The sequence below is a fragment of the Danio rerio genome, chromosome 6 (assembly GCF_049306965.1).
Source record: "Danio rerio strain Tuebingen ecotype United States chromosome 6, GRCz12tu, whole genome shotgun sequence".
Taxonomy (NCBI): Eukaryota; Metazoa; Chordata; class Actinopteri; order Cypriniformes; family Danionidae; genus Danio; species Danio rerio.
Genome location: NC_133181.1, coordinates 29143811 through 29171647, shown reverse-complemented (window position 1 = coordinate 29171647; position 27837 = coordinate 29143811). Strand labels below are relative to the sequence as shown.

Sequence of the window (27837 nt, the reverse complement as noted above, 5' to 3'; positions counted from 1 at the left end):
TACAAAACTAACTGAAACTAACTAAAATTATAGCAAAAACCTCCTTCGTTTTTGTGTTTGTAAGTGTATTTAATACATAATACTGTATGCCTTTTAGAAGTAAATATATTCCGCGCTGCAGGTGTTGGTGTTTGACCCTTTCGCACCTCAGTGTCTCCTGCTGCCATTGGCTAGATCGAGCCGGCTCTCCTCCAGTCAACCTCGCTGTTGCTTCCGCGACAAAAACAGTCAGTGGACATGACAGCAGCACGGTGACAGCATAAAATAAATAGACTTAAAAGTATTACTTTAACACGTTTGTGCCCAATAATAGGTTTTATTTCTGCATCGCGATCGTGAACAAATCTTTTTAACCGGATCTTCTAAGTGAACCGGTTGAAGTAGTTCACCAAATCGAACTGAATCATTTGAAACGATTCGCGTCTCCATTAACCACATCCACCAACTACTCACTTTACAACAAGCCTAATACCCCCTCTGACTCTAAATAATCTAATAGATACTCTCATTTAGTTATTAGAACAGCAACGTTGCACTGAGAATAGGTGAACTGGTAATACTGCGCATGCGTGATTCATTGAACCAAACAAAAACAGCTGTGTGACTGAACTGAACCACTAAACTGAACTGGAACAACTGCAGCGCGCGTAAACCGAGGGTTTAAAGGAGATGATCCTATGAAAAACGTAAGTTTATTTCATAATTTACAATCGTAAAGGAATTTAAATAAGTGAATCTTGATTCAGTTGGGTTGAAAAACTTTACTGTAAGACTTTTCTGATCATTTTAATTGACTGAAATGGCTATTGCTGACTAGATAATGTTGAGTCCAAACATCTGCGTTAAAAATCTGAACTTCCCATCACCAGGCCCGGATTAATAATTTAAAGGCCCCTGGGCACAATGTCTTGAAGGCCCACTATAGCGGCATCCCATAGTTTAAGATTAAACTAGTAAGATTAATATAATATTTGTTAAATAAAATATATTTATAATGTATTGCCCACATTTATGAACTTATTTTAAACCATTTAAAGCACACTTTGAAAAAAAAAATACTAATACAACTAGGGGAAATTAATGGATTTTAATATACTTGTTCAAGTTCACTGAAGCAGTACTAAAATTTATATTTAAGGGTATTTTTAATGTATAACTTATACAAACTTGTAAGGCACATGATTTGGATATAACACCTCTCCAATCCAGTTCTATGAATCTGAGTCCTCCATAATACACACACTTATTAATGATTCCCACTTGTCTTTCTGGTGATAAAAAGTAGGCAAACTCTAAGTGCAGACGGGCCCCTTTGTGCCCATAATGCCCATAGGTTAATAGGCCCTGTCCATTACTAGTGTGTGTCTAACTTGAGGATGGGTAGATGATAGTGTTTATGTGTTCTCTGAATACGTGTTTCAAAAATTGTGTGGCTGAGTTTTTATTATACAATATTTATACTGTTGATTTTAAATCTTCCACCTAACAAATATCCTTAGAAAAAAAAACTGAAACTAATACTGAAACTAATAAAAACTAAACTAAAACTAAGACATCTACCTCTAAAACTAATTTAAACTAACTGAATTTGAAAATAAAAAGTCAAAACGAAATAGAAACTAAAACTAATGAAAAATCCTAAACTATTATAACCTTGATAGACACAAGTGGCTCTCTGTGTTTTAGTTTTGATAACAAAACCAAAAGATTCAGTAAAGGCAGAATGACCGTCATATGCAGACGTCTCCATTTTGGCGCTTTGCTTTCGTGGCCATGTATTAGGACCAAGTGTGAAAGCACTCTTATACACCAAATATGACAAACAGGCTAGTAGTATTTCTTGTAATTTAATATTCTTTTGTAGTTTATCCTTTGCAAAGTCCACTCATTTAGTTAATCAAGATAGTTGAATTTAGAATCTGTGTATATACACAAAATCCCATTAAGACAAGTCATTTCACTCAGTGGCCATTTTTGAAATACCTCCCGGGCAGTATGTTCAGACATTCTGTCTGAATGTGGAAACATCAAATACTACAAAACAGCTTGCAAAGATTATGATTGAGTTTCATATTAGGAATCATCAATAAAACTAAACAACAACTGTCTCTTTAGTTTAATTTCTAAACGTCCAAGTCACATGAAATCTGCCCCTTTCCCAGAGTATCATCAGTCTATAGCAATTGATGATTGGCTCCTGTACTAGATGGTGGGCTTTATTCACCATATAGCGATTTATGATTGGCTACTGTACTACAAGGTGGGCTTTTTTCGCTATATAGTGATTGATGATTGGCTCCTGTAGTAGAAAGTGGATTTTATTCGCCATATAGTGATGACTGATTGGCTCCTGCACTAGAAGGCAGGCTTTATTCATTATAAAGTGATGGATGATTGGCTCCTGTACTAAATGGTGGGCTTTATTCGCTATTTAGCAATGGATGATTGCCTCCTGTACTAGAAGGTGGGCTTTATTCGCCATATTGACCGTTAAACTTTTCCCATTCAAAATGATATGAATGACATGTCTTGTGTATTCTATAGTTTTTGGTATACATCTTGAATGTGTCAGTATAGGAGCCCAAATAGATTATGCTGGTTAAAACAATGTTCAATGTATACTCCATAATTGCTTTGTAAGAAATCCTAAGGTAATAATAATGACTATATTATATTGTCTTGTAACTACTTTATTAAATAGTTAGCTATAATAGTACATATATACATTATATACATGAGGTACAGGCTTTTCTCATTCTTTTATTTTCCTTTACATTTGCGTGCAGCACAACCTAATATCTTAGCATGTTCAATAGCATAGCATGCTTGCCTAATTTTTTGTTCACTATTCAACTAACATATTTAAAACATCACTATGGCTTTTCATCATTAGCATTGGCAGCAGCAAACACTACATTTGAGGTGGACTGAATAATTTGTGCCAACATTGTTTTGTCTGATGAACAATGTTCGCTTGTGATTAAATAAATATACACAAAAATCATATCCATGGTCTTAAAAACATTCCAATGTCACATCCATAAGATAACCAATGTAATACTGTTAATAACTTCAGCACTGGGTGATGCAGTGGCACAGTAGGTAGTGCTGTCGCCTCACAGAAAGAAGGTTGCTGGTTCGTGCCTTGGCTGGGTCAGTTGGGGCTTCTGTATGGAGTTTGCATGTTCTCCCTGCGTTCGCGTGACTTTTCTCCATGTGCTTCGGTTTCCCCCACAGTCCAAAGACATGAGGTACAGTTGAATTCGGTAAGTTAAATTGTCCGTAGTGTATGAGTGTGTGTGAATGAGGGTGTGGGGATGTTTCCCAGAGATGGCTTGCGGTTGGAAGGCCATCCGCTGCGTAAAAACGTGCTGGATAAGTTGGCAGTTTATTCCACTGTGGCGACCCTGGATTAATACAGGGACTAAGCCGAAAAGAAAATGAATGAATGAATGAACTTAAGCACTACTTTGTGTACAGGGTATACTCTCAGAAACAAAAAGGTATAAATGTCCATGATGGTACCGTAATGGTACATATTATTACATAAAAAGTACAAAAGTTAACCTCTTAAAATTTGTAGCTGCTAATATGTACCTTTGAGGTACCAATATGGACCAAATGTGTACCTATTGAAAAGATTCTGCCCCAGTGACAGCTTGTATATCTTTATTTCTGAGAGTGTAGCCATAGTTAAGTGCCATCTACTGCCTAAATTAGAACTTGAATTAGAATGTTTATTCAACCTGCCTGTTTTTTTTTTCTTGTTTTTTTTTCTTCACATTTATATATAATACTCCTAATCATTTGTAAGGCTTAAATGTGAAGTGTATTAGCAGAGAGACAAAAGGTGGAAATAGGATTGTGACTACTACTTAGGCCACATACTCACTGCAGCTAAATGTGTTTGTCAGCTCTTCTGTTAGTGCTTAATCCTGTTCTGTACACACACTCAGTTTAGTTATTTACAGGTGTGACAACCACATTCAGCACCCGAATTAATGCCTAAAAAATACAGGTATAGTGACAACCACATTTACAAAACCTTTCAACACTGCTGTGAAAAAAAATAACTAGCATTGTTTTTGTCTCTCTTTACAGGGAGCAAATAAATATTTTGTGTTTAAACTTAAAAGGTCTTTAAAATAAAAAGCCACATAATATAAATATACACTTGTCGCAGTACGGTATGGCTGTATATCGACACTGGTGGGAGACGTGCATTAGTGTCCCACCAGCGACAATATACAGACATATATTGCACTGCTTCATGTGTGAAGTTGCGTTAATACAACAGTTAGACAGCATAACTGTGTAAATAAAAAAGAAAATCATGCACTGAGATTCTAAAAATCCTATTGTATGAGTAACTTTTTTCTTTTACCATTCATTCACATCTGCAGCTGACCGTCAGAACAGCAGAAACCTTTGCTACTTCACACACGTCACTTTAGAGCTAGTATTTGATTGATTCACTTTAATGTCTAAAGTGATGACAAAACAGGTGATTTTGCTGACATTTTAAGATTATTAGGCTGAAAGGCATGAAATGCCATCAGTCTACAGAGATTTCCCAGTATTTCTCTATTGCAATCGGGAGATCACAATAATTATCCGAGAAAAAGCCAAAGCAACGCAAACACTACTAGTTTAGCGTTAAGTGGCTGTGTTTGCAATAAGGAAAAATAATAACACATGCTGCTGTTTCTTCTTTTTTTCTTTTTACTGAACTAGTCTGCAGTAACGAAAACAGGAGACTCGTTAGAAACAAACAGATGGCCAACCAATAAAAATAACTCAGGGTTATACAAAGAGTGACCAACACAAAATACATATATTCCTGATATGAGACCCATCTCACACTCAATACACTTCAACTACAATGGTGTAACTAAAGCACTGCAACACAAAAAAGAGAGAGATCGACCTAGAAGATGATCAAATAGCTGTAGTTTAAATTTACAACAATTTTTCTCTTGTAAGATCTTATTATGCAGTCTCTGTCGCCATCCTGTGGATGGACAACATCAACCGTCTTTGCTCTGCTCCATGACAGGATGGATGCCAACGCACTGTATCTCAGAAATAGATATTTAAAATAGGCACTGTCCTTATAAACGAACTGCATAGTTGCAATCTAAACCACTACATTATCCTTAAAAAGCCTCAAAAGTACATTATGTTTTCCAACAGCTCCAATATTTGTCAAATTGTAGTGAAAGGCTGTACGAGTTCTGATTTTGCAGAATATTGCATGGCTATCAGCCATTCAGATTTGAGAATCAGACAGAATTCTTGTGTAAATATATGTTTATCATGACCTTCACCTTGCTTACTGTACACAGTAAATATGCAACACTTCAAAAGCATGCTTGTAAAGCAGCCTTCCAAATAATACATAAAAAGCAAGACCCCTTTTGTTTGCACTTATTGTAATATTATTTTGCTCAAAAATAGCAGACCACACAAACACATATGTGAAAAATAACTTGATGAGCCACTGAGCAGGCTGTGCTGTAAAGGTTAGGTGATCTCCCTGAATGTTATTATGGTAATTGAGTCCAAACTATCACCTTTACTGACTCTTAAGGCAGTATTACAATATATTACTCCCAGTTCAAAGCATTCACATGAGTTTGGATGTAGTTGACAACATCTCTCTATGAGTATTAATGTTGTTGTTTTTTAAACAGGACTGACTTTAGGCCCCAGAAATGCATACTATTTATCCTAAACTTAAGCATGGAATTTACACTACTCCAGTGCTTCCATTATGCATACATTATTTCATCATTATTCATACAGGATACTGGAATATAGACACTTAAATGCCATCTGTATGAATGTGTTTATGTTGATAGGCAGAACATGTAGTGAGATGTTTTTGTCAGGATTACTGGGGAGTGTATAGCTCTCTCTCTCTCTATCTAAGTCTTCCATCCCTCTGTGTATCATAACCCAACTTTCAGCTGTTTGCATCTAATTTGTGTTTTTAATTGCAGAAGTTTGATTAAACCCAGCCCCAAGTGTTAAATGGCATTAGGCACAGCCATATGTTTTGGTGGCAAATATGCAGATATTCATTTTCCTTTAGTTTTTTCGTTGGAGGCAGCTTGGTTTTTGCGTGTGAAGTGGCTACGATTGCATCTGCCCTAACCTAACTTAACGTTTCCTGAGTTCTGCTCTTTCTCTCTCTCTCTCTCTCTCTCTCTCTCTCTCTCTCTCTCTGTGACCTTTAATCTAAGACGTACAGAGCGCTCCCAACTATCATGGTTGTCAGTTTGAAAATTGTAATCTCCTCTGAAAAGTCTTTGCGAGTGGAGCTGGATTACTCCGAGATAATTAATCATATTCAGTCGCATGAAAACAAATTTTGTTTACATGTTTAGGATTACGCGCAATGAAGGGAAATGAGTAAAATTCTGCAAGGCGCTCTGTAAGCAAGGTAAAGCGTTTAGCCGCAAAGGATGATCACACAGGCGGAAATGTTGAAGGAAAATAAAATTCTAAATGGCTCATTGAAGCCGCCTCAGGGTTTTGAGACACACTTTCTTCCGAAAACCTGGGCAGTGAACCAGGTGAGCCACTTTTGACTGAAGTGAAAAATATGAAGAATCTTTTTTCTTTTTTTATGCTTTTTACATTCATGCTGGACTTCTCAATGGGCCCTTTTTTAATTGTGCAAAAATCCAGCTTCCGTTCCGTTTTTTCTCTTTGAAAAGAACACATTCTTCTGAAAAAGAAGAGGGAAAATCAGTTCCTTTTTCAATTACCCCCATCTACTTCACCTTCTCCCTCCTCCCCAGATCTGCCTCCCTCAGAGAAAGAAAGCAGCTGCTTTTCTCCAGCGTTGCGCCCCCCCCTCCCTCTCTAATTCGTCCAGGCCTCCACTTTTATGCATGAAACACAGAAGTAGATTGAAAGCATTCAGTGGCCATTCAGACGCTGAAGAAAAGAGATCCTCTGAGCTTTATTAGATATGAAGATCTACAATAAAAATCAATTTCTGGCCTCTTTATGCAGTTTAAATGACAAAGCTTCCACCCATTCAGCCGGCATTGTGTGGCAGAAAGTAATTCTGCAGCAGTGGGCGAGACAAGAGCCCTGTATACTTTCTGACCCGATTGCAGATTCTAATATGATACAGACCTACTGAGATAATGGCAGGCACTTAATATCATCTGTGGAGAGGAAGAAAAAGTTATCTGATATCTTTTGGGGGGTTAAACACTTTCATGGTCAGAATATTAAGTAGACCATGGCGGACGAAGATTTCTCTGAACGTGGTCCACCTGTATTGCAGAAAACAGCTGAAAATGGAAAGATGCTTTAAAGTCAGAAGTCATGACGGAGTGTTAGCTCTCTGTGATCATGCTTGTGATGCTGCAATCTATTTTGAGTAGATACAGCACATAAATGCATGTTATTTAATTGTTGATATTGAATATAAATATGTTTTTTTCTCCGTAATTTCTGATTGAGGTGGCACGGTGCCAAAACGGGTAGCACTGTCAAATCACATCAAAAAGTTCACTGGTTCCAGCTCTGACTAGGTCAGTCAAACAGTTTTTCTGTTTTTTCTTTCTGTGTTCACGTGGGTTTTCTCCGGATGTTTCGGTATCCCCCACCAGTCCTAAAACATATGCTGAAGGTAAATTCGGTAAGCTAAATTGTCCGTAGTGTATTTCATGGTCCTTCAGATTGGGGGTTTAGCATTGGGCTAATGACCCACCTGGTAAAAAGTAGATGCGAAAATTAGATGCAATATGGTGCAGCTAAATATCACTTCGATAAAAAAAAAAACGGCCCTGGAAGTAAATAATTTCTATTTGTCTGCGGTCAGACAAAATCATTATAAAAAATTTTTCCCAGTCTGATCTTGTTTCAAGATGCTTATTCAAATAAATCACATGGGATGTAAACCTTAAAATCTAATTATCATGGGAAATCAACGCAACATTACTTTTATCATTAAATGTACACTGAAAAAAAAAAAATCTAAATACTCTGAAATTTTAACTCAAGAAAGAAATTGGTAGAGTTTATTTTTTTTATTTTGTATTACATTAAGATGTCAATTACAGTTTAATTGCAATATTGAATTTTCTCATTGTTTGTTTGCATAAACAATAACATCTAGCCAACTATCATAGAATATTGCTGCATCCAAAATCTCACTCAGGTATGTATTACATTTGAATTTGAGTTTACTTCATGGCATTTCGAAAAGTGTGTAAATTAGTAATATAAATGTAATACCCTTGTCAGTTGTGTCGTTTCACTCCCATTCATAAATTCTTTTCCATTGCCTTATTTAGTAGTTAAGTGCACGCCTTATGGCATAGGATTGGATGCACACTTCAGAGTTTTGTCAGAATAAGTAGGTCATCCATGTGCTTTTTGCCTATTTTTCTATTAACTACACTACCTGAAAAAGTCTTGTTGTCAATCCCAGTTGATCATTTGAAAAAGTGTCAGACGCTAGATTTTTCCAGTGATCATGCGTTGAACTGCATCTCAATCATCACAAATACTAAGGAAGGCTTATTGGAACCCGCATGGACCCAAGATTCTCACACAAATCAGTCAAGTTTGGTGAAGGAAAAACTATGGTTTAGGGCAATATTCAGTATGGGGCATGCGAGAGATCTGCAGAATGGATGGCAACATCAACAGCCTGAGGTATCAAGACATTTCTGCTGCCCATTACATTACAAACCACAGGAGAGGGCAAATTCTTCAGCAGGATAGCGCTCCTTCTAATACTTCAGCCGCCACATTAAAAAATTCATGAAAACAAACAAGGTCAAGGTGCTCCAGGATTGGCCTGCCCAATCACCAGACATGAAAATGATTAAGCATGTCTGAGGTAAGATAAAGGAGAAGGCATTTAAGATACGTCCAAAGAATCTTAATGAACTCTGAGAGTCCTGCAAGAATGCTTTCCTTGCCATTTAAAATGACTTATTTATTTGAGTCATTGCAGAGATGTATGGATGCAGTCCTCCAAGCTCATGGGAGTCATACACAATATTACTTCTTTTTCCACTGCACCATGACTTTATATTCTACACCATCCATTATTTCTTTTGAGTGACAAGACTTTTGTCTAAACAAAGTCAGACCTTACTGTCCCAATGAAATAATTAAAAATCAAGATATAATGTTATTTTGGTAAAATAAGCATAATCTAGAGGCCTTTGTCTTTCATATAAGCCACTTCTAATTCCAAATGATCAACTAGAGGTCAAGTTATTTGTTGTTCCTAATACTTGGATAGGCGACAAGACTTTTGTCAGGTAGTGTATTTTTTTTCTATTAATTATTTTTCAAACACTATACATTCAGACATACTACTTGGCTCGGTGGCTAACATACAGTTTTTTTCCAACGCAGTCTCATGTCAATTCGTAACTTTTTGATTTAGTGGCTAATTTGTATGAATTCATACAGTCTAATTCGTAAAAATTTAGTACCATTTGCTCATCACCCAATGACGGTTGAGGGGGCTAGGTCTTTTTTAAAATCGTACATTTTCGCATGACTGAACTCGAACAAATTTGTGCGAATTAGCCACTAAACTGACAAAATGTAAAATACTTGCGTTTCCTCGTGAGATCAGGCTGTTTTTTTCACATAGTGTAAGTATACAAGTAAGGAAGTATACACGCAGTATCTCTATGAAGGCGGAGCCTCAGAGCCAGACCCAGCTATTACATCACCTGCATGGAACAATGACATATCAAACTTGTTTACCAGCTAAAGTGTTGTTTAAACTTCTCAAAGCGAGCTCCAGAAAAACTTCATTTTAGACTGATTTAGTAAAAAAAAATTGGCTTGATCATTTTTATTTTTGCATAATCTCAAAATACTGGCAAACGTGATTAGACAGGCTGATTCATGTGGGCAGAGCACAAGTGCATTGTGCCTCACAAGTTGTAAGCTCAACCTGATGTTGGCTTCTGACATACACAATGCGGTTGGAGAAAAAAAAGAAGAAAAAGAAAAACTCTTTCCTTCAACAAGCCTAGCAGTGCTTATCTGTTTTAAGAGCCCAGCTGTGCTAATAGCATAATTCAATAGAGGAGGAGCAGTCTACTTCACAGTGCCACAAAGGTAATCTGATTGAGTTTAACAGGAAATTAAAGGCAAGACTGGGCTCATGTTAGTTTTAGGCACATCCAGAATAGGGTTTCAGCCACCTGATAGATAAGCACTTAAAGACATGCTGTAAAAGTATATGATGCCTTTTCTCTCATGGTATTCTGCAATAAAAGTATCTGAGAGCGCTAAACATTTTCTTCCCTTTCAACCTTTTCATTACTCAAATGCCGATAGTCCCCAAAGCTGAGCCTAAAGCCATTATTCAACGTGTCCTTTTACACCGGCTGCGTTTTTACCGGGAACTACAAGTTAATTGTTACTCTACAGCAACAGATTAACTGAAGCGTCTGTCACGTTATGTTTCCGAGCGTCAAGATAAACGATCAGAGGTGTTCTAATGAAAAAGGACTTTGGTGGCCTGTGTGTCCGTCCGTGACGCAGACGTGCCGATGAATTGGCATTGCGAATCCCGTCTCCAAGGGCAGAGGAATAAATATAAGTTCCAGACTTCTTTCCTCCACATCACCCGCAGCCGCTACAGTCAAGCGATTGTTTTATTTTAAAGTCTCAAGCTCTTATTTTAAATTAAACTTTCAAGGTCTCTGAGTCATTTATTTTTGTCAAAAGAGAGCCAGAATGAAATTCCGGCTAACAATCATAAATCCTCGGCGGACATAAATAAGTGACAATAACTTCTCTCGGTGTCCTACCGCGACGCTCGCTGTTTGTTGGTTCATGCACCAGCAGGAGGAAAATCCAAGACATCCAGATTCCTTTTCAAAGGCTTAAGACGTGGAACAAATTCCGCTTGAAAGGGTTTGTCTTTAGTTGCTTTGTCTTGGAATCTGCTGTCCGCAGGTTGGTGTGACTCAGATACATGTCCTCAGGGAAAAGGCTCCTCTTCTGGCAGCTGCTGACCGTTGAGCTGTGACCGCTGGCTCTTGATTGAAAGATAAATAAACCAAGGTGTCCCGGTGGCTTGAGTAGAAGTGAGGAACTGTGGAAATACAGTGGCTTTGCCAAAGACGTCTTGCAATGCCCTGGAGAACACAGCACTGCATTCACTCAAAACAAAGATGCTATTAGCTAGCTTAGGCACTATCTTCTCTTCACACTACACCTCCCATGACACCACACCGCACTCCAGTCAGGCCTGCATTTTTACGCTTTTAGATATTTATTTATTTTGGTCGCATTTCCTTTTTCTGCTTTTTCTAAGAAAAACACACCCTTAAAGGGATTATGTTGTTCTGTAGAAGTTAAATAATTATCGGTGCTTATTCCCTTCTGATTAGCTGTGCACTCTCTTTTGCTCCAACGTACCCTTATTATTAAGCACCATTTTTGGAAATAGAAAGGGTTGTTGGATTTCCTCCAGAAGATAATGCTTTTCAAAGGGGTCATAATAAAAAAGGTGACTGTTCCTCTCAGGGTTCACTTAGCTAACTGTGGTAAAGGGATGGTTCACACAAAATAGTTTATTTGTCTTCTTTGTTTTTCATAGATTAAACAATATGAACGAAGACTAGAGCTGTAAAGCTCCATAAAATCAAAGGAGCACCATTAAAGAATCATAAAAGTAATTAAAATGACTTTTGCATTATACAGTAGTGATTAAAGGTCACGTTGTTTTCAGGAAAAATTAAAATCTTCACTCTTTTTTTCTAAAGTGTTGAATATATATTGCTATAGTTTGTTATGTTGTTACTGATTCACCAATTCAGACTGTCTATTGAGATTGCATTTACAGATTTTGTCAAAGCGAGTCTCTGTGATTCAATAAGCCAAATAATTCAGTCAGAGCAAGTCTCCAGTTAATAATTCTCAAATTCAAGTGATTTAGTCAAAATGAATCTTCAGTTAATAATTCACTGAATTTCCAAGTCTGATTTAAAATGAGCCAAGAACAAGAACAGGATTAAGCATACAAAAATAAATGTTTTAGAATTTATTAATGTCAATTAGAATCAAATTCAGGCTACAACTGACAGTTGTTTTGAGAACTAAGTCTGCTGTAAAACGTTGAGTTGTTTACTTTGAACTGGACATATTTGTGTAATACTGTCTGAACATCGGGCAATTTTGTTTAAATATTAAACATTATATACAAATAACACAATTACCATGCATCTTTTCCTATGTTTAAACAATGTTTAAATCTTAAAACTCTTTTAAAGTTTTACTTTTACTTTTATATTAAAACTCTTTTATTAACAGTATTTTATTTCTGGCACACATTTACTTTTGTTTTTATTAATCTAGGCTACAGTAAATGGTATATTTAGTTTTTTTCACTTGTTTGCGCACTTGAATGTTCATTAATTACCAGCATAGTAAGTTAAGTTAAATCTAGTATTTGTGTACTTTGACTTTGAAACTAAAAAGGACCACTTACTTTTATTGGAGTAATGTTTAATAGTAGTATCTCATTTTTTACTCAAGCATTTGATTTGTGTATTTTCTCCCATCAATGAGCATTATCTTTATTGCATGATCGGTTTGCTATTTTTCCTCAAACACTTTTGTTAAACATTCATGTTTATTTATATAGCACTTTTGCAAGATAGATTTTGTCAAAGCAGCTTAACGTAGAAGTTCTAGTAAATTAAAACAGTGTCAGTTCAGTTTTCAGAGTTGAAGTTCAGTTTAGTTCAGTTCAGTGGGGATTAATTTTCACTGCTGGAAGTTTAAACACTGTAGAGCAAATCCATAATTTGCACAGCCCCAAAAGTCCCAAACCAAGTAAGCCAGTGGTGACAAATACCAAATTCAGTGTTTTCCTTTCCCTAATAGAACACATTTTTCATATTTTTAGGACGCACTCCCACTATGCTATCCGAACTGTGCCCAGGCCCATTTCCCAGATTGTTTGAGAATGCAATGTGCAATGTGAATGCAATGTGAGTGCAGTCCGTCGGTGGAGACGGAGGGGGTACAAGCATGCTTCTGCCCGGTTTAAGGCAACTGTACATAGTGTGAGTACGCCCTTATTTATGGACCTTGTAGGTTCATTAAATCAAATAATAAAATCAAACATTGTTCAAATCCGTTGTAAGTCAAGAAATGTTAGGGTCCTAAAATAATTTTCTCCATTGAAAGTGATTTAATTTACACTGCATGTGATTAAAGATGCAAATTTTAAGAAAAAAGGCATGATTTAGTTTTTTTTTTTTTTCTGAAATTGAAGTGGACCAGAAACATTGTGTCTAAAATTGTGTTTGTCTTTTAATATTTACTTTTAATTTACTGTGCCAGTATGACTCTTGCCTCATGGAAACATGTCACTGGTGCACATATCCTGTCTAGACATAATTTTGGGCCATTGCTGTATATTCCAAGTCTTCTAAAGGTGTTTTATAGTTTAGTATGAGGAACAGGCCTGACGTTTTTGAAACGACTCAAAGGACTTTGAGTTTGTTCTGATTGTCACTTAAAGCTATTTCTTAGCTTAGGAAACTTTAGAATGTTATTTAGAAGTCATATGGATGACTTTTTATACTTCCAAGGTGCTTTTGTGAGCAAAATATATTATTCAAAATTTTCATTTTGTGTTTCAGGCAATGTCAAACAAGCTTGGAAAGACACAAGGTTGACAGAATGTTCATTTCGGGGTGAACTAATCCTTTTTATCGTTTGAGGCACAGAGCGAATGAAATCAAACGGAGAGATGCAAGAAAAACATGCATAAAACAAAGTGATGACTGACAATGAGGGCATTATCATGATGAAGAAAATACAGTTACTGTCACATTTGGCTGCAGTAATCACACACAATTGTCAAAATAAAGCAAATCCCACCCTTAGTGCGTTGGACAAAGCTGACAGTATTGCTCTGAGGTGCCATATTCTCTTCCTTTCAGTCCTGTGAACAAAAAAGTGGGTAGCACAGCAAATGCATTTTAAGGATTGCCAAAGCATGATCGACACTCGTATAGTCTACAGGCATCTTGACACCAATCATTTACATAAACATTGTGCTGCACACAACATTATTTTGCATCCTAGTTTAAGTATGCCTATTTATTGAATTATGCAAATGGATTCTAAAATATTCCTCTTTTGTCTCTCGTCACACATGACAAATGACAAGGAACAACAATGATCGTCAAAATGCAAACATCTGAGTCATTTATGAAACATGATAATGAGCGAATCCAAAGGGAAAACATATTTTACCAACGGATGTGACAAAGGAAACCGCAAGAGATGTTCTCTGATGGTGCGCCGGTGACACAGGGACGCCGTTTTCCCAAATGTTTCTTTGACATCATCATTAGTGAATGTCTACACAAACATCTGTCCGGCGATACACAATGACAAGATGGCAGTCTGTTCCTGGTTTGTGAAGTGTCAGTGTAAAAAGTGTCTACATTTGTAGAAACCCTTAAATAAGTGCTTCCAATCCATAAAATCATTCATTGTTTTGTGTCCAGAATGCAATTTAAGAAAATAAATGCATTTGTTTGTTACTAGTAGTAATATTTCTACTTTTTAGATTCGATTTTGAGTAGAAACTGTGGTCCTTAGTGATTCATATAATTGCAGATCAAATGCTATTGTAACTTTTTTATCAAAAAATGTGTACAAGCAAAGCAAATTAAAACCTGTGACGACCCATTGGGGCCTTATGAAATGAAACAATCAGTATGCGAAAGAAGAAATTTACTTTGAAATTTATGATGTAAAGGATGCATGCCTGGATGCCTGCATACTCAATTTAAGATAAAATTGTTAACAATCTTCCATCCATACATCCATACATCCGGCCATCCATCCTCCATCCATACGGCCATACATCCATCCATCCATCCGGCCCTCCATCCTCCATCCATACGGCCATCCATCCATCCATCCATCCATCCATCCAACCAACCAACCAACCAATCACACTGAAAAAGTCACAAACAGATGGACATATCACAAACTCAGATAAAATGGCAGGGATAAGTTTCTAGTTGGGCTATAAATCAAACAATTTCATTAAATCAGCAATAAAACTTAAATAGATAACATATTGACGTCTTTGGGCTCTATTATAATGATCTAGACATAAAGTCTAAAGTGCATGGTGAATCCACTTTTTTTATTTTTATTTTTTAAAGATTTCTTTTTGGTAGGATAGGACAGTATTTAGACAGGAAGCGAAGTTGGAAAGATCAATAGATTGGAACTCGGGATGCCCTGACGTGCCACTGCACCATATGTCGGCGCTCTAACCACTAGGCTATTGCGGCGACCACTTTTGTTATTATAAGAATGTGAAAATACAGTATGCGCCACGGCGCATGATCTAACAGGGTTGTGCTTATGCTCTTGATAAGTTATGGGTGTGTTTAGACCATTGTTAAACAGACCATCTGTAGCGTGAGGATAAAAAATGAGCCTCCTCCATTCGGCCTCTTTACTCTTTACCTCTTTACTCTTACTCTTTACCTCTTTACTTAAGAAAACGGTGGAAACTCATTTCACTGAAGGCATCCATCAGCCTCCATATTTAATTTTGTTTGTTAAGGGCAAATATTTGTTTCAAAACTATTTCTAAATTCAGTTATAATTTCCAGCAAACAAATAAATGAACAATAATAATAAAGTGTGGTCAAAAAACACACTATCCAAACATATGTCCTATTCTTATGCCCCATATGGTGTTGCATACATCTCCAAAGCCCGACAGATGAACATATCTAAACTTGTTTTTATTAAAACAAATAAAAATATGAATGTAATAAAAATACTGCTAAAAATTAATAAAATTATACAAATGCAAATTGTCACAAATAAACTGAAAAAAGCCCCCCGACATGACGGCAATGAAGTAATGTTTTTTATATTTATGGAGAAAATAATAATTCTGTAACATTTTAATCCTTTATTTCTTTTTTTATATATGTAAAGACACAGAGCAAAGTCCAGTAAAATTTACTCAGTTCAAAGAATATTTGGTCCCTCTCTAAATTGAATAAAATTTACTCAACAGTAGAGTTAAAGTTAATGGCTGCGTCTAAAACTGCCTACTTCTCAGTGGGTACTGCATTTGAATTTAAACGTACTACTCGGCTGTTAGAAAAGTACGTTCTATACAGTATGAATGTGAAAAGTATGAATGGAATTCGAACTTACTACATTTGCCATTTTGTCATGGTCACGTGACCTACCTGCGTCAGTTGCGTCACTTCACTTCCATTCATGAATTCTCTCGCGGGGTATTATGGGATAGCGCAGCATGCATGAGATGCGCACTCCAGAATCTCGCCGGAAATAGTAAGTCATCCGGGTACTTTTCACATACTGATTTTTGAATTCTATGAATTCGGACATACTACTCGGCTTGCATACTGATTTTAGCGTACTATGTAGTATGGAAGTTTGCGGTTTCGGGTACAGCCAATTATACATTGATGGGGTTAATTAAGTGATGATTGAGCACTGATGATGAACACCTGCTGTTAATAAGCAGAGAAGAGAAACACTAAACTACAACTGACTTCAGTCACAACCGTAGATGACATACTGTAAACTGAAATAAAACACATCAAATCTGTCAAAAGTTTCAGCAGAGGATCATTAAGCAACTCCACAAAAAGCAGCTTTACTTATTAACAATAAGTTTGGCCTTATTTCTACCACAGTTTTTACAACAACAACAAAAAACAACACCACTTTTTTAGTTTTACGATGTCACCATTGAGGAGAACAGTTGCTTTAATGTTAGTTTCTCTTTGTTTGCCAAATAGGGTATTGTGGCAAATAATGTATAAAGAGAGCAATTGTACTCTGGGTTATAGATTCTATGGTGATTTAGTCACTGGTCAAATCAGTACAAATGATTCTGACCTATATGGTTAAAATAATGTTCAAAAGAAGCACTGTATCAAGAACATGGAACTCAACAATACTTTTATCAGAGCATAAAACACATTAGACATCTGATCCACCATTAAACATTAAATCCACGGTTGAGATAGATATGCTGATTATTGATGTCTGTGTCTTTAAAGTGATTCAGATCATCAATGTGTTTTAAAAAAAAATTATAAAACCGCAGCTGAGGTCCATTCTCTTGATAAACACTGAATTTTGTTTTTTAAATGATAAATCATCATTTAAACATAATTTGCAAAGTCAAACATAATCTCTTATATGTACTCTTATCAAGAGTAAGAATTAATACAGGACTAGTCAACCTGGTCATATTTTCTCGCTTTATACAGTACTTGTCATAGCAAGCAAAGAACAATCATCATAGAAATTGAGTCAAAGAGCCCAAGTAAATCAACCACTTTTCTCCATGTTGGTAACATCGGGGGAAAAAACATGTTGTTTTTTTTGTAAAATGTAAATAACTAAAACTGTTAATTCTCAATAAATCTCATATGAACTTTTGTGAACATCTGACAGAAATAAAGTCAAACAGGTAAAGCTACAGTCACACTGGGCTTTTCCTCCCATAGACTTCCATTTATACGCACGCGAATGTGTCAGACCGGAAACGCGGGGTCATGCGTCAAGTTTCACAGGTTGCTTCGGTGCAAAGTTCAAGCTTGGTGAACTCTAACCTGCGAAATTGCATCCCTTGACCGCGGGAGATCAATCGATGATCAAACTATGACATCTCTGGACAGAAATTTAAAACATGGAGCAATCGCGCGTTTTTTTTAAATGTCTAATCATCTTGTTTAGTCCCGCCCCTTTACGCAGCGCCATACAACAGAATTTCGCACACACAAACTCTTTTTGTGTTTGACCGCAGCTTAATCGATGAGCGAAGCTGCTGCTGCTTCTCTTCTGTTTCTGCTTATTAACAGCAGGTGTTCATCAGTGCTCAATCATCATTTAACTAACCCCATCATTGTCTCAATAACTTTAAATCTACTGTTGTTTAAATTGTACTCAATTTAGAGAGGGACCAAACATTCTCTGAACTGAGTAAATTTTACTCTGATTTTGCTGTGATATTTGTGTGTTGCTGTGCATGTATTAAGCAATGCGTGTAAGCGTTTGGACTTGTATAGGTGCATAACTAACTCACTCTGCGCTGGACTTTAAACTAGCCTTTAGTTGGTCAATGGCGCAATCTATTTCAGTTCCTCAAAAAAGCAACGCGTCAACAATGCGTCCACAAAGTGGCGCAAATGGATTTACTATTTAATAGTGTGATGCAAAATGTGGAAATTAGGGTTGCGCTGGTCTGGAAATAGCAACAAATTACGCCAGCTGTATGATAGGCCCTTTGTGTCTGTTCAGTTTTGTCATGTGTCATGACGTAATATATATATATATGTATATATATATATATATATATATATATATATGTATGTATGTATGTATGTATGTGTGTGTGTGTGTGTGTGTATATATATATATATATATATATATATATATATATAAGCAATATCGCTTGAGTAGCAGTGCGATATGGCTGTATATCGGCACTGGTGGGAGGCGTGCGATGGCACGAGGCCGTAGGCCGAGTTTGACGGCATAATTGTGTATATAAAAAAAAAATCAAACACAGAGAGTTTCAAAAACCTACTACTTTCTTCCACATTGGATTCAAATCATAAGCTGACAATTAAACAGTTGATTGTGCATCTTTTAAAATTTAGATCTGTAGTGTCTGTTTTTTGCTAGTTGTATGTTTGTGGAGTATTACACAAAGGGTAAAGAGGCTGTAGGAGTTCTTATATTGCAGAATATTGCACGGCTATTAACCAATCAGATTTGAGAATAAGACAGAACTGTTGTATAAATATATATATTAAAATATCTATTGAAATATAAGTATTGAAATAAAATATCTATTGACCTCAAAAGAACAAAATCTGAAGGCATCCATAGTTGAAAAAGCTAGTCAGTGACTTCCATGAGTACATGATGACAGATTTTTTTCTTTTAAATAATTGATTTTAAACCATTTAAATTAATTCCATTTAATGAATTGATATAATCTAAAATACAATGAATCATTGAACACTCAAAGTTTTTTTTTTATTCAGGTTTTTATGCTAACAGCTCGGGATTCAAACCCAAATCCCCCTCAGTGTGTGGACACAGAAGTTTGAATCTTTTCATTGCGCTCAAAAGTTTGAGTGCCTACGCAGTGCCAGTTTTCTACGCTTACCACTTCGCTCCCTCGCCCCTCTCTTTTTCAAAAATAAATCAAAGAGGGTATTAGGCAGCAGGGTTATCCCCGCCACTTTGCTGGAGGCTGCTGCTAATCTGTGCGTTTTGGAGAAACGAGGTTAGTTAAGCATTTTAATGGCCCTAGTCCTGTGGTAATTAGGCCTGGCCTAGAGGGAGCTCTGCTTGAGCCACTTGGGCCCTGAAATCAAGCCAGGGAACTAATGCCCTCGCGCACACACAATGATCCTGAACTAATTCCCTGAGTAAACATTTTCTTTTCCTTCTCCTCATGGTGGCTTTCTCTTTAAAGTCCTCAAAGGGCCAATTCCTCTTTCTCTCTTCCCTTCTTCTCTTCTTGCTCTCATCTTTCTCCACCATCCGTCCCTCCCTCCCTCCCTCCCTTGGATAATATTTTTAGAGGGCAGCTTTCTTTCTTTCTTTCTTTCTTTCTTTCTTTCTTTCTTTCTTTCTTTCTTTCTTTCTTTCTTTCTTTCTTTCTTTCCATCAAGGTTGATAATAGTATGATTAGGTAACTCATTTTGTATTTTTTTTTCAGTTATTTTATTTTAGCTATTGTTCTACTACTACAAAAATAATAATAAAAAACTAAAATTAAAATAAATACAAAGAGGACAGTTACAATGAGTAGAAATTAAAACAGTATATATTATTATTTCATAGTAATACTAAAACACTCTAAGACATTTGCAATATTACTTGGAAATCATGTGGAGTGGGGGACTGTATATGTTATGAATAATAATAATAGTAATAAACAATTACATAAATATAAATAATAAAATAATTAATAATAAATAAATGAACGAGCAAATGGATGTTATTTGGCATTGATTCGGTATACAGTGCTTGGTCTCACAGCGTACACAGTAAACTGACCACATAAGATATACAACAGGGTATTGTAAAAATACCACCTAAATGAACAAATATACCCCACAATTTCATAATAAAGAAGTAAATAATTTCCCTTTCACAATTATCTAAAAACATTATGGCAATTGTTAAAAACAAACAAACAAACAAATAAATAAATAAATAAATAAATAAATAAATAAATAAATAAATAAATAAATAAATAAATAAATAAATAAGACAAGTTCATGGCTTTACATTTAAATGCAAAAAAAAAATGCTCCATTAAATTATTTTTTGCAGCTCTGAGTAACCAATCACAGGTGAGCCACAGTAGCCAATCAGATGTGTTTACACTGTAAAATATTCACCCTTAAATTTACAGTAAATTACTGGCTAATAATTGCATTACTTTCACTGTAAGGTACTGTGTTTAAATTCACGGTAAATTTCTGTGAGGTAGTTCATAATAACAAAAATTCTGTAAATATTTCTAAATATTAAAAAAGTGACTGCACTAGCATAAAAGCTCATGTGTATTCATTTCTATGTTGAATAAAATAAAGAGTGTTGCAAATCCTATAATTAACGTGCAATAGAAAAACACCTTTTACAGTAATTTGCTTAAATCATGATGCCTGCCTTAATTTCATAATAAAATCCTGAATAAAAAAAAAGTCACAGTTAAATCCTGTAAAGTGATACTTATGTGATTTACGGTGAAAATGACAGTAACATATTTACAGTGTAGATTAGTAACAGCTATTTTATTTTGACAGTACTGGAGCCCTAGCCTAAATAAGGGGACAAATATTGACCCTTGATGGAATAGTTAGTCTCTGACCCTGATATGCAGGGATTTATGTAAACATTGTTAAATGTTAGATATAATGTATATAAAATATGTATTCTCATCTTCCATTTGCCCATAGCCACGTATGCACCCTCTCTGTCACCTCTTTCTTTCATTCATTCTCTCAGCATCTTGGAGGCCCTTGGGCTTGGCCTGCCATTGTGTTAAAACACAAAAGCAACACATCACATTTGAAGTGCTTCATATCTTCCTGGGCTCATATTAGTCATACCCAGTCCATGCAAAAAAGAAATGGCTTGCTTAATTAAACCACTAACAACAACAAAAAGGATAAACAAGCTTGAGTGTTAAACATTCAGAAAGCTCCTCTGTGCTTCTCCATGCTTGGACTCACTCGCTTTAATGTGCTGTGAAAAAAAAGTTATATATTTTTCAATATCATTATCAATAATAATGCTTCTGAGTTAAAAATAATACAAATATTGAAATATAAATTAAAAATACAGTACCTAATTAAACAGTACAGGATCATTGTAAATAAATGCCTAAAATGTTTCAAAATATAAAAAGCTTTGCTTCGGGTGACTTTTATTGCACATTTAAGATGACAAACCCACTAGACAGAGGAGAGTACATTTTTGCAAACCTGAAATATGTTGCTTATGGTGTGTGTTTTGTTGTATGTTTCAAATACCCAACTAATAGTGTTTTCAAAAGCAAAAGAGAGAGAAAATACCCTGCGACCACATAGCTTTATGTTGATAAAAATAATAATAATAATAATTATCTCTTTAGGGTGCAACAATACAGTACAGTTCGGTTTTTGGTTTAAGTGTCATGGTTTTGGTACGGCTTGGTATATTTAATAAAAAACCTGAGTAATAAACGCAAGTTTAACACTGCTGTATATATTTTTCACTATATAAAATATTATTTGATGACCATTATTGAGCTATACAGTGCTCAGCAGCACAAATCTATCTTTTAAATTCATATTTTTAACAGCAAGCTACTCTATACAATATTATATTTATTAAATGCACTGCATATCTATTCAGTCAAGAGCTTAAAATGCAGACAGCAGTATTAGGAGTTAAACAGTTTTTACTCTGTTAAAATTGCAAAAGCTTTTTAGAATTTAGTTTAAACAGGAATTGCGACATGGGCTTTTAGTCCCACATGTTTTTGCACTCTGAGATGTGGAAAACGGCACTTTCATTTTCACATGAAACCGTTCTTAACTTCAGCATTGACTGATGGGACATATACTTGCAGTGAGCCTTGTGTCAGTGCATGGATTCAATTCACCTGTAGTCTTTGGACTGTGCGGGAAAGAGTACATGGAGGAAACCCACATAAACACAGGAAAAACATGCAAACTCCACACAGAAATGCCATCTGACCCAGCCAGGGCTTGAACCAGCAACCTTCTTGCTGTGAGGCGACAAACATATTCAGTTATAAATCATTGATACAATTATGCTGTGGTGTTTATTAGGTGCTGTGTAAGGAACCACATTAAAAATGCCTTATTTGTCTACATTATGTCCCTGTAAATATCATTAGTGTGAAAAGCAATAATATTATTAAATGAATACATTTTTATTATTAAACACCGCCCTGTATTTAAATGCAGCCTTCCATTCATAAAAACCTCATATATTACTTTGTTTTTCCCATCTAGATAATGAATATTGTAGTTTCAGAGTATATGAAATGCAGCATGACTTGCTTTTATGTGGTTGTTTTATCACAAAAAAAAAAAAAAAAAAAAACCATTTAAGTTCAATTTTATTGGCCAGCTGCTTATTTATATTGGTCAGAAGTTTGTAGGTTTAGGGTAGCAGTGGAATTTTACAAGTAGGGCTTGACATTAACACCCGCCTACCTGCCAAATGCGGGTAGATTTCAGCTGTGATGGGTAAGACAAACACCCCCATTAGCCACTTTGGCTGACTGAAAATAATTCAAAATTGCCAGTGCTTGCTGGTCATTAAAGAATTAAATTTTAGTTTAAGACCGTTTGTTAATAGGTGTGCAAATGTGATCTTAGAATCGAGAAGCAGCATGACTGATTTGTTTGTACGAGAAATAAAAGCAGGTAAATACTGAATGCGAGGATGATCACATGCACGATGAGGCAGGCTATCCTCACTCACCGACGAGGGCTTTAGTGTCACGCGCATAGCTGATGTGAAGCGCAAAGATTGCTTAAAAGCTCATGTGTCTTGTTTCCTTGCGCTACGGAACCATGCCTGAAAACGCAACTGGTTTTTCTTTAAAATAGATTGGAAAAAACGGTGCTCATGCATCCACAATCCTGCTGCTTTTCAGAGCTCCAATTTTTTTATAAACAGCAGAGGTTGCCGCTATCACTTTCACTTTCATTCTTTAAACAGATTATTATTGGGCCTAATAACTGTGTGTGATCTTTCATTATTGCACGTGGTTTGTTTTTTTAAGTAATTGTAACATTCTAAAGTCAAATTTATGCATTCAAAATATATTTTCCCAAAAACAAAATTGTGGCTAGTAAAAATGGTGAGTGGCTAGTAACATTGAAAAACACAGCAGTGGCTGGTGATCAAAAAAGTTAATGTCAAGCCCTGGTTACAAGTACATATAAACTGTTTAATGCGACACATAATGCGAATGACCAAAACCATCAAAGGTCAAAAAGTGACTGGAAAGGGTCCTGACTGAGCCCAATATGTGACGAGTCAAGAGTGAGAATTTTTTCTGAACAAAATGTATATGTCACCTTTAAATTACTATTACACAAAAAAAAAAAAACATGTATAGACCTTAAAGATAAATGTTCATGAAGCTTCTATGCTCTGATTCTTGCTCTTTTTTACCTTCTTTTTCAATGTGGTGGCAACCCCCCCCCAAACAAACAAAAAAACTACATGTCACAAATGTCAGATTAGACAGGGTAAAAGAGATCAAGGCATTAAAGTTTGTGGTTCTGCAAGTATCATCTCAGGAGTGTGAATGCTCAGGTAAAGCGTTGTGTTTTAGACGGGATCAGGGTGTCTGTGACAGTAGTGAAGTGACACGAGGACCCTGAGGTGTTTGAGACACTGAAACGGGTTGAGCTTTTCCAGGAATAGGGCTTGTTTGGCTCCCAGTCAGTGGCTTTGTCAGAGTCATCTTCATCTGTAAACGCTGCCCCGGGCCACAATGTCAGGAGGTATTTATCGCCTGTGTGCACGTATATCTGACTGACGGCATTGAAGTATATGTGTGTGTGTGCGTACAGGTCTCAGAGGATGATTCTTTTAGGGGATGTCACTTTTTTTTTTGATTATCTTTATGGCCTCAGTTTACTTTCTGATTAATGCCTCTTGCGCTGCGATTTGCTATATAAAAACAATCTGCAAATAATACTCCTTTGAATGTACGATGTCTATGTTATCGCATGGGCACAGTACATCGTTTAGGAGTCCCGTTCATTATGTCTTTAATGTGTGTGCTGGAGTCTAATTTTTCACTACATTATAATTAGGAGATATTAATGGCCAAGAGTCAGTTTAGTTAACTTCCATCAATTTAGCTTAAGCTGTGCTTGTCAGTGTTAAAGCAGTTGTCATGAAGTTGATTCATCAAATTATTTTAAGAAAAAAGAACGAAGCAGATGTGATGCTATAAAGGTTTTTTATGTGTGCAATGAAAGAGTATTCAGAGAGTTCAGAAGTCTTAATAATAATAATAATAATTATAAGTATAAATACAAATGAAACAACACGATCGGTCAGTGGTTAGCATTGTCCCCTCACAGCAAGAAGGTTGCTGGTTCGAGTCCACTGGGTCAGTTGGCATTTCTGTGTGGAGTTTGCATGATCTCCACGTGTTCGAATGGGTTTTCCCTGGGTGCTCCGGATTCCCCCACAGTCCAAAGATGCGCTATAGGTGAATTGGGTAAACTAAATTGGCCGTAGTTTAAGTGTGTGAATGAGTGTGTATGGATGTTTCCCAGTACTGAGTTGCTGCTCAGTACTGGGATATGTAAAAACATATGCTGGATAGGTTGGCGGTTCATTCCACTGTAGCAACTCCTGATATATAAAGGGACTAAGCCGATGCAAAATGAATGAATGATAAATGCAAATAAGATAAGGCACTTTATACACAGAAGACTCTAAAATGTCATTGCATAACAAGAGCTTACATACCAAAAAAATATTTCAAGCATGTTTATTAATTACTTGTTATTTGTCATTTAAAATTGTTATACTTTTATATACTTTGTATACAGGGCTTGACATTAACAACCGCCAAATGCAGGTAGATTTTAGATTTTTTTAGTGAAGGAACTATTATGTCAACTTGTAGGCGAATTGGCTGCTAGCATAAAACTGGTTCATCGAAAAATTCCCTATAGGATTTTCCCATAGGCTTTTCGAAGATTGCGAATAATAAGCTCTGTGTTCAAACACTGTTCATTACACTTACACGTTTTGTCCAGCCGGATAATCCTCACATGAAAAAAAACAATTTTGAGCACTTTTGAATCTTAAATGCAAACGCAAAAACCGAAAAGCTAAAATTAGGCTATAAACGGACTACACTGCCTTCAGGGTGCGCACCTGTGACGTCAGCACCATCCTACTACAGACAACTTTTCTAGCTTATTTTTAGAAATAAGCTCCATGACAAAGAGTTAATCTCTCTGTTTATTATATTATAATACACGCTATATGTTATAAACAAATAAACATGCAAAAATCGCATAGACCTGCGATTTTGTATCGTTTTTACGTGGGAAATACATTTGTTTTGCTTGGTTGTTGTAAAAGTTTTAAAACTGTATGTATAAACTTGCCTACATAGTATTATTATAAGACATATTTAAATAAGTTTATAGCTCACATGCATTCTGCCTGCTTATCTTAACAGACGACAGAAATAAGGCCTGAGGGACAAGTCTATCAAATGCTTGCAAGTTCCACCATGGATAGAAAACAACATTCAATATTATTTTTATGTCACGAAGTAAAGCGAAAAGCAGCCTATACATTCACATATGCTATACATTTCATAGAGGAGTGTAAATATTGCAGTTTTGACAGACTTAAATGCGTTCAGATGAAGAAAAAAAATACAGACGAAAAATCAATTGATCACTTTAAAATTACAGTTAATATGTTTGTATTTTTACACATTTATTCACACGCTTGCTTTACTGAGAGCAGGACAGAGACAGGCTGCACTGGTGAGCAGTATCTTCATAATATTGTTTAATTAAAATAAATGATCAACAAACTAATCTGTCTCGACGGTCTTTACATGTGAAGGCATTATCTACACACAAAATGAATTCCAGATTAGAAAAACACTACAAACTATCAAATACGAAAATACTGAAATCACATATAAATCTAAATGCCCAACACAAGCGAGCTGAGCTCCAGACCAGATCAGCTCGATGACGTATAATGTCTCTGATGCCGCCTGAAGTCCCATTTAGCAACTTGATAGCAACCGTCTTTTTAAAGAAGCGTAATTGATTGAAAAATTCAAGAGTGTGATGTAACTGATGTGTTTTATGTAGTAGAATAAAACGTGAAAGTTTCTAAAGTTTGTGTTAGCCACAGACCTTATTTAAGCTATTTTACTGAAACCCCATTGAAAAAACCCATTGACTTTGGGAATAGCTGAAATGCTAACTCGCTACCGGGTTTTTGCATACAAATTGATGTCATAGTTCCTCCACTCTATAAGGATGACCCAAATGCAACTGGTGGGATTGGTTCTCCTTCAAATCGACTAGACAAAAAGTTATGCTCATGTACCCACAGTCTTGCTGCTTTCAAGAGCTCCAGCTTTGTGTTTTTGTTAGCAGCACTGGTTGCTTTCGCTTTGACCATTCTTTAAACAGATTATTAATTGGCCTAACGTTAACAGTGTGCATGTGATTATCCTTTCATTATCACACACAGTATGTTTTTCACTTGTGTTCTCTTGCTAACAGTTATTTTTGTTAATATGGTTTAATTATCACTTTTTACAATAAAAATACAATTGCTTTACTGGGTATAACTCCCCATTTATGTATAGTTTACTGGTGACTACTGTGCATATTTTAGATACATGATAAGAATTATTTCTTAAAGGTCAATTTATTTATTTATTTATTAAAGATTGATAAATAAAAAGTATAGTGTACAGCTGTATTTTGCTTGTTTTGACACATTTCAATTTTGGGGCTAAGAAATAATAATTTATTTATGTTTGGAGAGATACATTTGGTAAATCATTAATTTTGAGCTCTAAAAAGTCATATGAAATAAAAACTAATTGTAATACTTCAACATGAAACCATGACCCATTTGCTTATGCTCATTGAGCAAGCTCATACACGTCACACACAAAAAGTTAAATGAATAAGGTGGCATGTGGACATAACCCAAAATCTAAATCAAGTAATTTTAGCTTGTCAAAATCAAATTTATGCATATAAATGTATTTTCCCAACAACAAAATTGTGGCTAGTGAAATGCTGAGTGGCTAGTAATGTTGAAAAACTACTAGCCACAGTAGCTGGTGATCAGAAAAGTTAATGTCAAGCCCTGTTTGTATATAGTTTTACCCATTTGTCAGCAAGTCATTTCATTTTTAGTAGTGTCAAGTTGAATAAAATTTATTTATGCATATTTTTTTCTTTTAAACATTTGAATATTTTTTTCTTTTTTAAATATTTCCTAAATGAATATTAACAGAGCAAGGACATTTTCACAGTATGTCTGATAATATTTTTTTCTTCTGGAAAAAGTCTTATTTGTTTTATTTCGGCTAGAATAAAAGTAGTTTTTAATTTTTAAACATCATTTTAAGGTCAAAATGATTAGCCCCTTTAAGCTATATATTTTTGATAGTCTACAGAACAAACCATCGTTATACAATAACTTCCTTAATTACCC

The 27837-nt window shown here is 35.7% G+C and overlaps 1 protein-coding gene and 1 long non-coding RNA gene across 2 annotated transcripts in view; one reads left to right on the top strand and one right to left on the bottom strand.

Annotated features, from left to right (window-relative positions):
- LOC141386270 (uncharacterized) overlaps window positions 1–27837 on the bottom strand; it is a 354962-nt gene that overhangs the window by 97087 nt on the left and 230038 nt on the right. The window lies entirely within an intron of this gene.
- LOC141386276 (uncharacterized) lies at window positions 137–14580 on the top strand. Its single transcript, XR_012407964.1, has 3 exons — window positions 137–686; window positions 12920–13079; window positions 13662–14580. It is a non-coding gene; the product is annotated as an uncharacterized lncRNA (long non-coding RNA).